Raw genomic sequence first — 12554 nt, forward strand, 5'->3', positions numbered from 1 at the left:
CGATATCAATATTTAATCGACAATACTTGTGTCATTTCATATATTCTATATAATAATCAACGTGCAATAAAGAGCAACTGTATATCGTGTTTTATTGAAGATAAATACATCGTTTAAGATTATTGGCAATAACTTCAGTCAAATCAAATCAGCTCATATTACATATTGATTTAATAAATGATGTTTGAACGGAAACTGTATTTCTTTAATTTGGAAAGTACAGCTACATATTATCTTTAAATATCAATTGAATATTGCAGACATACGAGTATGTAACTTTTTATTTTCTTTATTTGACTGAAATCGAAACATTTTATCAATTCATTTCATCAATTACATAGCTTATTTTGAAAAGTACTATTTCTAAACTAAAAAGTATCAAGTACGCGTAATTATTGTTCAAATATTACATTGAAAATAGCAGGCAACGCAAAGTAAGATATGTATGAAATTATAAGAATCAATCTCTGTAAACTGTTAACGAAATATATGTTCCAGTGTGGACACTAAAAGCATATTTACCATTGCACGTGATTACCAGTGATATTTATGTTTGCCGTTAACATTTGTTGGGTACTGCAAAACATTTCAGGTTTATTACACAGCCAGGCGTGCATTGAAAGTGATATTGCCGGAAGTTCAGGCAGGGTAAACGGGCCTTAATTGTTACATCGGAGAAGGTACTATGAAAAAAGGACGGTAGGAAGAAAAAAGGTATAAACTTGACGCGTTTCTACGCGTTATGTAGATCTAGCGGTACGTGCGGGCGCACAAACGAATCACTCACGTTTCCTGTAAATTGCGGATTCATGGTTTATCGGCGCACAGCCGAAACGTTTTACTGCTCGGCGATGCGCGATAACGCCGTGCTGACAGCGGAATGTCCCGACCAAAATGAATCCAGCGAGTACACGCGAGACGCATATGCGGGAAACGTATTCCCCTGTGTTTTGTTTTTCGCGGCCGTGCCTGGAATATCGGATATAGCCAGTGGCGTAGGGCGAAAGGAGACCAACGTGCCTGGAGAATTTGCGCTGCACCCCCAGAAACAGGAAGACGTCTCTGCTGACAGTGTACCGGCGCGTTCGTTATCGTGACATTCCTACTAATGTAACTGTGTAACCTACGACGTATGAAGATAGACGGGTATGCATGCCGTGTTAAATATTCTTTCTGCGGGCATGCCGTTGCAGCGTACCGTGTTAAATATTCTTGCATATTCCGTAGACACGTTGCGACGACACGCACGCATGTTACTCTTAATACAACGTTATGGAGAAACGACGCTCCGCGATTTTATCTTCATTGAATGTAATGGTCTAAATGCTGCAAGACTCTTTGTTCTTTTTACTTCTATACAGACATAAATAGATTTCTTTCGGAGGATCCATTTTCCATAAAAGAGGACGATTTCTCCACGATACTTTGACTAGATTGAAGGTACGGATCAAACTAACAAACGGATACGTCTGCTCTGTTTTTGTAGATTAATATTCAGACTGAAACAAAAAGATGTAAATATTGAATATATCGTATGGCAGTAAACCGTAACAGTAATTATTATTTATTCTTCACAAAGTGCTCAAAATATTTTATTATGTGATTACTGTTCAACTCAATCACATTGACAAATTCCAGCATTATGAACATTTATACAGCTATTCTTTCACTGCAGAAATTGATTGTATTCTTTTTGCACAACGAAAATTATTTTGGTAATTATCTAGAAATTCAGTCTCCTTACTTACTTGGGTATTCTTGAAATATATTGTCAAGGTCATCATTCTGAACAATTTTTTTTTTTTGTAATAACCGCTCAGCTTTGCTTTTCAAGTTATAAAACAATTTGTGTTTGATATTACATACTATTATTTAACGATTTATTTTATAATTTTTTGTCCTGTAAACAATTTTTGAGTGACGGTAGATATATTGATACTTATATATTGATATTTTTGAGCAATTGAAGATCAGAATAAAATGCAACATACCACATATTAATCGATTCATAGGAAATTATTTTACACTATTCTACCCTAAGTCATAACCCACTGATTTTTTTTTGTTATTTACATGATATTAAAATGCGGCCACCTACGAAATGTAATCGTAATCTACATTCAATTGAAAATATTTTGGAAATTAAGTTCAAGCGGCGGTTATTTGTATAAGAAAAAATTGTTCAAAATGATGATCTTGACAACTTATTTCAGGGGTACCGAAATCGGCAAGAGCCGACGAAGACGAAACTCCTAAATAATTATTTTTTATACATGAATTTCTTTATTTCTAGTGGAAATAAATTTAATTGTAATAAAAACAAAGATCAATGTAGGTACACAAAATATTTTTGACTTACTTTTTGGAATAAAAGCGCTAACACGTCATTGGAAACGAATATTTTCAATTTATGTACTCTGTATATTAAATATTACTGCATATGTATTCTAGATTTTGATTACTACTCTATCTGACTACACGAATTATAAACAATTTCCTGTTATTAATTACACCAAGGATAATTATGAAAATTTATTGAATTAAATTTGCATATGAAAAACAATTTAAATACCAAAAGACGTAACTGATACATATCTAACATCTAAAAAGGGAAAAGAACGGAGAAAATTCTCTTGTATATCATTGAAGTCGTGCTTTAAAATTTCGTTATTTTATTTACATTTCAATAATTAATTTAAGCCATATCCCTTTATTAACCGATACGCTATTTATCAAAGCACCAATAGATTCCAAATCAAAATCTCCGATTGTGATATAAGGCAGGTGCTCATTAGTAATAAATCAATGAGATATTAATAATATACATTATATCGATGAATTATAGTTTCGGTCTTCACTGTTTTAATACAAAAGAAATTAATATATACGTATTAAATTATACGTATTTCAAAGCGTACATGTCAGTGGGGCATTAAAAATATACTGTCATTTATCATGGAACACACCACCGTCTAGCGAAATATAAATTACAATTTCCCTCCTAACCGGATTTACAGTATTTTGTTTGATTCACACGTAGTGGTCATTAATTTAATATCCAATTAAGCTTGTACTGGTTTCATTGAACGCGTACCGTGACCCATTAAGTGTAATTGCCTGATATTTATTTGAACGATATTGACAAATGCTCACGAATTTAGAAAGTACGATGTGAATAATGTTAAATTGCCTTTGTTAGCAATAGTTTCATTTTTACATGCCTTCAAGAAAGTATCAATATAGAAAATATTCTATTCTCTCTTGATCATTGATAATGAACGGTAATTATACAGTATTTTCAGTTGATCATTGATTATGAACGGTATTTAAGAATGTGTATGTATATATAAAGATCTAGGATAGGTATCTACACTTAGAAATATCTATCTTAAAAGATATCGCAAAAGGATATAATAGCTAAAGAAAAACGCAAAAAATATCTATTTATAATCTTGTTCCACGTACGAATATTTCCTACTTTTATGATAAAAAGATATACAATCTCCCAGGTAAGAAACTACTGTAATTTTATTGCCTGACAAGAAAGTCGAATGATTGTTTCACGATTGTTTTGAAATTTATTGGCATACACACCTCTCGTTAACGAATACTAATAAACTTTCCGTTTCTCAATAATCAACCCATAAATTAGAAATGAAAATTATAGCAGAACCATGACGAAGTAAAAAACAAGTGGGTCAGCTCTATCTAACACTGATAATTGCATTGTCGCATTAATATCTACGTATCTAACATAATGCAGTTTCGAGTCTGAAGACAAACGATCCAATCTGTTAAGAGTGTGCCACCCCTTGATGTGTACGCTTTCAAACCACAGTTATAATATATTCCCCGAGGTCAAAATTTATTATCCACTAAAATACCTGTATTGCTGCAAGAAAGCGGCTGTTGACTAGAAAAAGCCACTGTTATTAATTCGCATTAACTTAATAGCTATAAGAGAGAAAAGGAGAGGGCGAAGGAAGAGGGGCGGGAGGAAAGAGGAGTGTAGACAGAAAGAGAGAGAGTGCGAGGCCGTAGGGGGGAATAAGGTCACGCCAGAAAGTGAGTAATGAAGGCGGTTTATCTCCGAGGAGTAACTAGCGGTGTTCGTGTAATGGGGGCATTCATCAACGCGATCTCACATCGCCTTTCCGTTCGCGTTTCAGAGTCTCATGACGATTTGCACTACGAACGGACGGTGAGAAACGGAGCTGAAACGATTTCTTTCTGCGCGCGTCTTGGAAAACCCGTTGCCACTTTGCCACGTAAGATTAATGTCGTCGAAGCGGAGTTTTCGGCACCATTAATTTTTCTGGCACATTTATTAATTTTCCGTACTCGGCAGTCGTTCAACACAGAGTTTAAGATCTTGACGTTAAGCTGACGAGCAATCGTCTTTCTTATTCCTATTTCCTTTTGCATCTTTCTTTCAACGTTTTTTTATTCCAACACACGTATAGTCATAAGATTGGATCATGTACTGTGTGATATACGATTACAATTAAAAGTTACATTATTTCTTCAAAATTTATCGTAGGTAATGAAATAAGAAAGTTTATAATTCTGCTTAATTTATCTTTCTTACATATTCGTTATCACTTAATCATTTTTTATTCTATTGTAATCGTGTATTTAAACAGTTCAAATTTATTTTATCGATCATGCAGAATCTATGAAATTTTACGTTGTACGTTTAATCGTAGAACGCACATTGTTGTATATGATACAACGCGGCACTGCCACTATGTGACATCAGGAGGATAACGGCAACAATAACAATAACAACAACAGCGAAGCATCAACGACGAACACGATATACACGCGCTGAACACGCAACAAGCACAGCGGGCAGCCATATTATTACCGTCTTTTCGCAGTCCGCGCCTCTGTAATTATGATTTTATTTTTATGGACATAAATTATACAGGCTGCCTAGCTGTGTCATTATACGGCATTTTAATTCAAGGTTGTAGACATAATGGTAACCCGCACCACGGACTCGCTGCTCACCTGCCCAGTGAAGAGAGGAGAAGAAGGAAGAAACGTGCACGTCAGGGGTAAGGAGGGAACCTCGCTAGTGGGGAGACGGCCACTTTGCCTCTTGTTACCTGTACGCTCCTGCGTTTATTTTTCTGCTTCCTTTGCACTCTCATTTCCTTGCTTTCCGAGCTGACGATCAATCTACATAACGCTCGACCTTTTTTCAATTTGAATTATTGCTCGCGAATATGTTCTACGAAGTGGAAATACGTCATCTGCGTTCGTTTATTTTATATAAGATAAGATTGAAGTCCTACCGTTAACGGAAAAAGACTTTCTGCTTTCGCCACTGATACATCGTATTATATATATACATCTATATTATTTCACATATATAAATCTTTTATAAAATTTCAGAAAAATTCAACAAGGAGTAGCTTGCAAACAATATGTTTGTTACTTTATAATAGAACTTGGTAAAAAATTAGAATAAACATATCGTTTTCTTCTCCTATAAAATTAGTTAAAGGTAAAAAATGTTAATAATGCAAACAAATCATTGTAAACTAATTACAATATTTTACTCACGTCAAAATGGTAATAGATAACTTGTGTAATATAAAATTATACTAAATCGTATATCTTCTAGTTTATCCAACTAAATTATGGCTTTAAGTATATATCATATGTTCGTGTTTAACACTTTAATTAATATAAGATGAACTATTTTTTAGTTTCTTTTTGTTTAATGAACGTGATGAGTATTAAATTTGCTTTATCTACATAAAGATCGGAAGGATATTTATCATACTAAAACACATAACTACATAAAGTAAAAAATAACTGAGTAAATTACGATATCTAATAGTAATCTCGCATAATACCTAAAAGAAAGTATAAATCTATTTTTAACGAAAACCAAAACACGAGTGGAAGGAAAGATGGTATCGTTTCGTATGGCCTGCATGTTTATCTCTATAATATGCGAGTTTTTTGTACTTCCGTTTCCTTGTAATTCTAACAAGCGTGATCACGGACTGATTAAATCGTGTGACGCTTTGCCCACGTACGTAATTATATAACTTTTTAGTGAACATTGATTAATTATTCTCACTCGCGTCATTAAGGGAACTTCCGTCAGAGTCACTAAAAAAGTTTGCGCAAACATTCTACTCCGTTAAATTTGTGGAATTATGAGATCTTATTTTTTAATGACATTAGCAGATATTACGAATAATCTCAGAAATTTTTCGTAATATTAATTTGCAATGGTATGAGATTACTCATAACTTATCTATATAATTCAAAATGAAAGAAATAACATTTGTAACTTATAAACGGCTTGCTTATAATACAGATTATATTATTCGTAAGTACAGAAAATTGCAAGAATTATACAAAATGTAGCAATCCGAATCCATTTTGTAAATATTTAAATACTTCGCATTTAATTTTTAACTGTACAATACATATTACGTTTTCATCGATATCCCGAACATCTCTTGCCTAAGAGTTTATTCAACGCCATACACGTGAATGATATTCCTCAAATATTGTATGACTGTAATTTAAGTGCAATTTTAAAAGGCAGTACAGTGCTTCAAGGTCCTGGTGATTACGTAGAATAATTATGTAGCGGTCCGTTGTTACGTTATTACGGCCGCTGGAATTATACTTAATTTGTAGTCATAAGTATACCCTACTTTGGTTTACTTTTGACAGTAATTCGTACTTTCTTGGAACTGCCGCTCCTATTCTGAACAATGACGCCTCCCTAAGAATCCGGTAATTCATTTCGTACGATTGCGTCAAGAACTTTTACCGCTTGTCTCGTAGACTATAATGCTTCGAATCCTATAGGTAGAATTTGAAAACTTAACTTTATTCTTTTGGCTGTCTTTTTTTACAAATAAGAGAATTACCCTTCAATTACTAAATATCTTGAAGTATTAAATTCGGTAACGTAAGTAAATAAAAACTCAAACAAAAATATTACTTTTTTAAAGTGTTTGTAACGATGAATAGCAAAATCATACACAATAATTTGATGACATTGACATATAACTGGGTAATGAACTAATTTTAATTACGCATTTTAGGGAAAGTATTGAATTCAGTGTCACTCTTGTTTTCCATGAATTCAGGAAAGAAACATATTATTCACATATTTGCGTCATTTTAGTGTTAAATATACTTCTCTCGTATTTACAAAATTATGAAACTATGAAACGACTTCCATTTTAAGACGATTAAAATTAGTGTACAAAACGAAAAGGTTAGCATTTATAATTTCAATTTGTTTTATAGAATTTGATCAATGATGCATCACTACTCAACAAAAATAAGACGATATTTTATTTGAAGGACGATACAATCAATTTTGTTTCAAACAGATATGTACATATATAAATCGCTTATAACACATAAACGGTGAAATGTCACTGGAAACAAACATTAGAATGATAGATATTTTCGAAAATTCGTAAACAAATGCTGACATAAAAAAAGAAGAAAGAAAGAAAACAGAGGAAGTGGGAAGAAGAAAGAAAAGAAAATTGGCTAGAGCGACTATTATTGATAAAACTAAAGTGAAAGGGTAAGGACCAGTGACTCTTGTTCTTTCAAAAATGATCATCGATCCTGTCAGTTGAGATAGAACAAAATCGGGGGTTCGTTCGCTTTTTGTCGATGAATGGGACAAGGATCAACACGTACGGTAGTCGGTAATACTCGATGTTGCGAACGCCCGGCAGAGTGGCAAGCTGTCAGCCCGCCGCCGTGCTGTCAGTCTCCTGTCTGGTTGCTGTCTATCTGTCATTCACTCACTCAACCCACTCATTCGGACAACCCATCTCCCGGACTTTTTTGGCGTTCTCCTACCTCTTTTTTTTAATCTCTCTTTTTCGTGACTGATGTTCAAACTCGTTGGCCCCGTTACAACGCCGCCCGTACGCATCTGCCTGCGAAAATATTTTTTCGGCTCGTGCTAAGCCAACCTCCAACGATATCCAGCCGCGTTGTCCTGCGAAAAATTCATTCCAGATGCGCGACGCACTCACTGTGGTCCGAAATTGTTTTCGCTACTCTGCCAAACCAATAATCATCCTGTCATATTAATTAGCATTGAATATTTTTAAAAGATCAATAAGATGAAATAAAATCGGTCACAAAATTGTAAAAGATTTTCAGGATTTAGTATTTAAACGAATTAATCGAATTTTTCGTTCCTTATTCATTTATTTGTAGTTCGTATCGAAAAAAAAAAAAACGGGATCATTTTCGTTAAAGTAAGAGTTGGAATTTTTATCAAAAGAGATCAAGGAGAACAGATGTAATTAAATTAAACAGTTAACACTTCCTAATTCTGATCCTGATTTAGTTGATACTACGTCCGTAATTCTTGTCGATTTTTAGGTTATACAAGTCATTTGAATGTAATTATTTTTCAATTTAGAACATATGAAGGCACAATAACATATGAATTAATATCGTAATTACATTTCTCAATATTTATTGCAGTGGTAAATGTATCTGGACGTTCGTCATCATCGATTACGTAAATTAAACGGAAAACGGAACTGGCTTTTGTCTAGCAGGAAGAAATATGAAAATTTTGCGACACAATGCAACGATACACAGAATCTCGACCCCTTCACACACTTACAGACGGTTTGGATATAAATCACGCGGATTTACGGCCTCAGTTAAAAAGGGTAACGCAATATTTATAGTCATCTCGCACAGTTACATATAACAAATTGAACTTTTATATAAACGCGCTCACGTCCAAAGGCCTTATGGCAGGCACAGATTTTAATTATCGATATCGATTTATTGCCAATACATATTAATGCAGCAGCAAACTACCTCACATACGGGTGTTTATTCATATTGATGGAACCAGATTGAAACATAAACCGGATATGCAAACAACTACAGGTTTAATCGTTCGATAGTGCTCGATAAAAAAAGTAATTTTACACACGAATTGATGCAAAAATTATTATTCTACATCATTCGCTTTCTACTTATTATTAAATTATTCCAAACCAAGTATACACAATATGAGATTGTGGAATTCCAGAAAAACAAAAAATACTGATAATTGGTTTCGCGAGGAAATAATTAAATTTGCTTGATATTTGAATATATAAATCAATATGCAAATATACATTTGTGCTCTTTGTGAAACTCTAAAGTGAGAGTAAAAGATACGAAGAAAATTATATTCAATGAGATAAAAACATATTGTAAGAAAAGGCATAACCATAAAATCGTACACAATGTATCATATTACATATCATAAAAACAATATTGAAAGAACGAAAACCAATAAATCACTATAAATAATTATTTTATTAGGAATATCTTCGTTTAACCAAATCTTCTTTCAACAAAGTCTGTACTTTTTTATTATATTTGTACTATGTTATTATATTTCTAATAACAGTGTTGGGAGCATGTTATAGAAGAGGTAATGAGTTTCAGCTTGGTACTGTACAAATTCGTAATTGTATAAAACAGGAAATCTCAGGCGCGTTAATTAATCTCTTGTTTAATTAACCAACGCGGATGGAGGTATCTAACAATGAGAGCAGTAAGTCATTTCAGCACAAGGAAAATCATGTAGCGAAACTGAATTATACCAATTTACACACGCGAAATAGTCATTAAAACATGATCCGGATGTTGAATGCACAGGACTTAAAAATACATATATTGTAGATAATAAAACACGGTGCATTTGAAGACATTGACGAAGTCTCAATGATAGCTGGAAACAGACGCTACAAAGAAAAAGATGCGAAGAAGCGGAACTCGTAACGACTAACGATTCCGTCCATTTTCTTTTATAACCTTCATTACAGCACAAAAATCAACCATTTTCAGTGCCTGCTGAATCTTTGACACGTACTTACACGACAAACTGTTTATCTTTAGATTGTTCCTTACTTCTCTCTTTGTACATGATTTTAAATAGAACTTAAGAGGTTTAATTTATGTCTCGTATATTATTACTTGATAATGGTTATTATCTTTGTTTTCGATGCTGTAGCTATGTTTATTACCACCGTTATAAATGACATAAAATAACATGAAGCAAACTATATTAAAGTAGACGTAAAGTTGACATAATTTTTGTATAAGGGGCAAATGACGCAATCTTTGATTAGATTGCTTCATGAGTTTCATCAGTTTTGAAAAAAAAGTTTAATTATCTATAATTTGTTTACCTAATTATCGTACTCGTAATTAGATCTACGCATATAAATAAAAAAAATCCGTATACAAAATGTCAATAAAAAGTATCTACATAAGAAAATAGATTTTCATTAATTTTATTAATGTAGAATGAGGAAATACTCCACAGGAATATGTAATTCTTATAAAAGAGAAATCGTTCATAAAATTTAATGACTTACATCATAACATTGGAATAATCATACACAAAACATTTGTCTACCTACAAATTAAATAACTTACAGTCCCAAGTAAAAATTGTTAAACATAAAATTTGATAGAATAATGATCGCTAGATTAATATTATGTTAAAATTTAGTAGAATAATTAAATCTGACTGTAGTTCTTAATGGCCTAGGCGTTGAGTACACTAATTTTTTTGTAAGATTTGACAGAATTATTTATCAGTCTTGCGTAATTATCAGTTTTAACGAGTTCATATTTTTCAGAAATGCTTCATAACCTCTTTCTTGTTTCTGCCAAAAAATGTTTTATTGAATCTTCTGTTAAATATTTGAAAACTGATTAAGAATAGAGTTTATACATTTGGAAACATAATACTATTTTCATTTTCCTACTATTTGTATAATAGTGTCCCCTATAATATACCCCTATTAAAGTTTCTTCCATTTCTTCTTTCAAATAACTGAATTGAATGATTTAAAAAATTCAATATACAACAAATGAAAAGAGAATATTTATTACATATTTAGATCAACAGTATACGTATAGTAAATGCTTTTAGCTTCAATAAAGGAAGCAGACATGGCAGAGTAAATCAGTGAGAGATCGCGAAATACATATCACCATCGCTGCAACAGGGCGTGAAAAGAGCTTTACCAAATCTCTGGCAGAATTCCCAAGGAAGTCTGAAGGAGAATGATCCGTAGTAGTACAACCTTGAAAGCAGTAAAGTGGTCGAGTAATACCAAGAAAGTAAAATAACTACTTAGTTGAGTAATAAATCGATTTTCGCAAAGGACAAAATTAATTTTATGTTTTTAATCAATGTAATAACTTTATTTGAATAATATTTGATTAAAGATAATTTGAAATAACATAGAATCTTCATATATCGAAAATTAGTAAATTGTTCGGAAATAATTAATTATGATACAAACTATTGTTTTATATTGTTATTGATATTAAAAAGTACATAATTATTAAAATAAGTTAACAGTTTCTGTATGTGTGAAACATATCGTATATTGTTGATTTTTAAGCTTGCTTAAAAAGCTGATATCTATGGTAATACATGGATTATTATCTTAGCTTGAATAGATATGAAATTGATATTGACTAATATGGAATATACCTACATATTTATCGTTGGACGCATTATTGTGATGTTGCTCAAAATAGAAAATGGATGTCCTCTATGAACCGAAAGGCAAGCATTGACTGTCAAGAAGTCAAGTGCAGACACTTTCGGCATACTTATACGGTAGGATGCAGCGAATCCCTTCGAAGTGCCATCAATTTCTCGGTTTCCCGGTAGCTAGGTAGACGAACTCGGCTGAGTAAATCGCAGCGTATCATCGTCTCTGCAACAGGGCGTGAAAGGGGCTTTACCGAATCTCTGGCAGCATTCCCGGAAAAGTCTGAAGGAAAAAGGCTCGCGGAAGGACGCGGCAGCGGGTGAGGCGAGTGAACAGAAGCAAAGGAAGGAAGATGACTGCTCGGTTGAGTAATGGATCAATTTATTTGCTGGCTGTAGGTACCTACCGGGGGTAGTAGATACGTATATAGGCGGCGTATAACAGGCCAGAGAAATGGCTACGTTGGATCCCCCGTGTGTCGGGTAGAAAGATGTGCTGCGGGATGCGGGCCGCTAGGAGACGATTTTCCTATCTCTTTCCGACCCTCACTTCTCAGCATCTTCTTCTTCCGTTCCTACTGCCGTCACCTTTTCCTCTCGCCCCTCTACCACCTATTCCTTCTCTTCGTCTTCTTTCTCCAACGCGTTGCTCAGCAGTCTCTTTCGCCAAGAAGATCGTATTTATTTCCACGGTGGTGAGAATGGATAGCGTTCCCGTGATCTATGTCTCGGCGCAGACACATCTCATTTACTCTGCGAAGCATAATTCCTTAACACTTTTTTGGGGAAAAGCGCTCATATATCTTGGTTACGCCACCAAGTCGCGCGAACTCCAACGCCTGGCACACTCGTACCAGCAATTCCGACTCTTGCTGTATCTTTCTCCGATATTTTATATTCGCCGTTCCTCTTTGGATTTGCTCGGCTCTCGGTTTGATTTAGGCTTTACGCTGTACCGTTTTGGAACCACCGTTTCGTTGTTCCTTAGCGGCTAGAACGATCTGTGGCACCG

At 33.8% G+C, this 12554-nt stretch overlaps 1 long non-coding RNA gene across 2 annotated transcripts; it reads left to right on the plus strand.

Annotated features, from left to right (window-relative positions):
* Positions 1-4130: 4130 nt before the first annotated feature.
* On the plus strand, positions 4131-11203 carry LOC117213194. 2 transcript variants are annotated; one of them, XR_004488598.1, is made up of 5 exons: positions 4131-4268; positions 4707-4891; positions 4970-5060; positions 8503-8696; positions 10970-11203. It is a non-coding gene; the product is annotated as an uncharacterized LOC117213194 (long non-coding RNA). The 2 variants fall into 2 exon arrangements; XR_004488597.1 differs by lacking the exons at positions 8503-8696; positions 10970-11203 and having other exon boundaries at positions 4146-4268; positions 4970-5629.
* The last annotated feature ends 1351 nt before the right edge of the window (positions 11204-12554 follow it).

The sequence above is a fragment of the Bombus bifarius genome, unplaced genomic scaffold, assembly GCF_011952205.1.
Source record: "Bombus bifarius isolate JDL3187 unplaced genomic scaffold, Bbif_JDL3187 scf7180000008519, whole genome shotgun sequence".
NCBI lineage: Eukaryota > Metazoa > Arthropoda > Insecta > Hymenoptera > Apidae > Bombus > Bombus bifarius.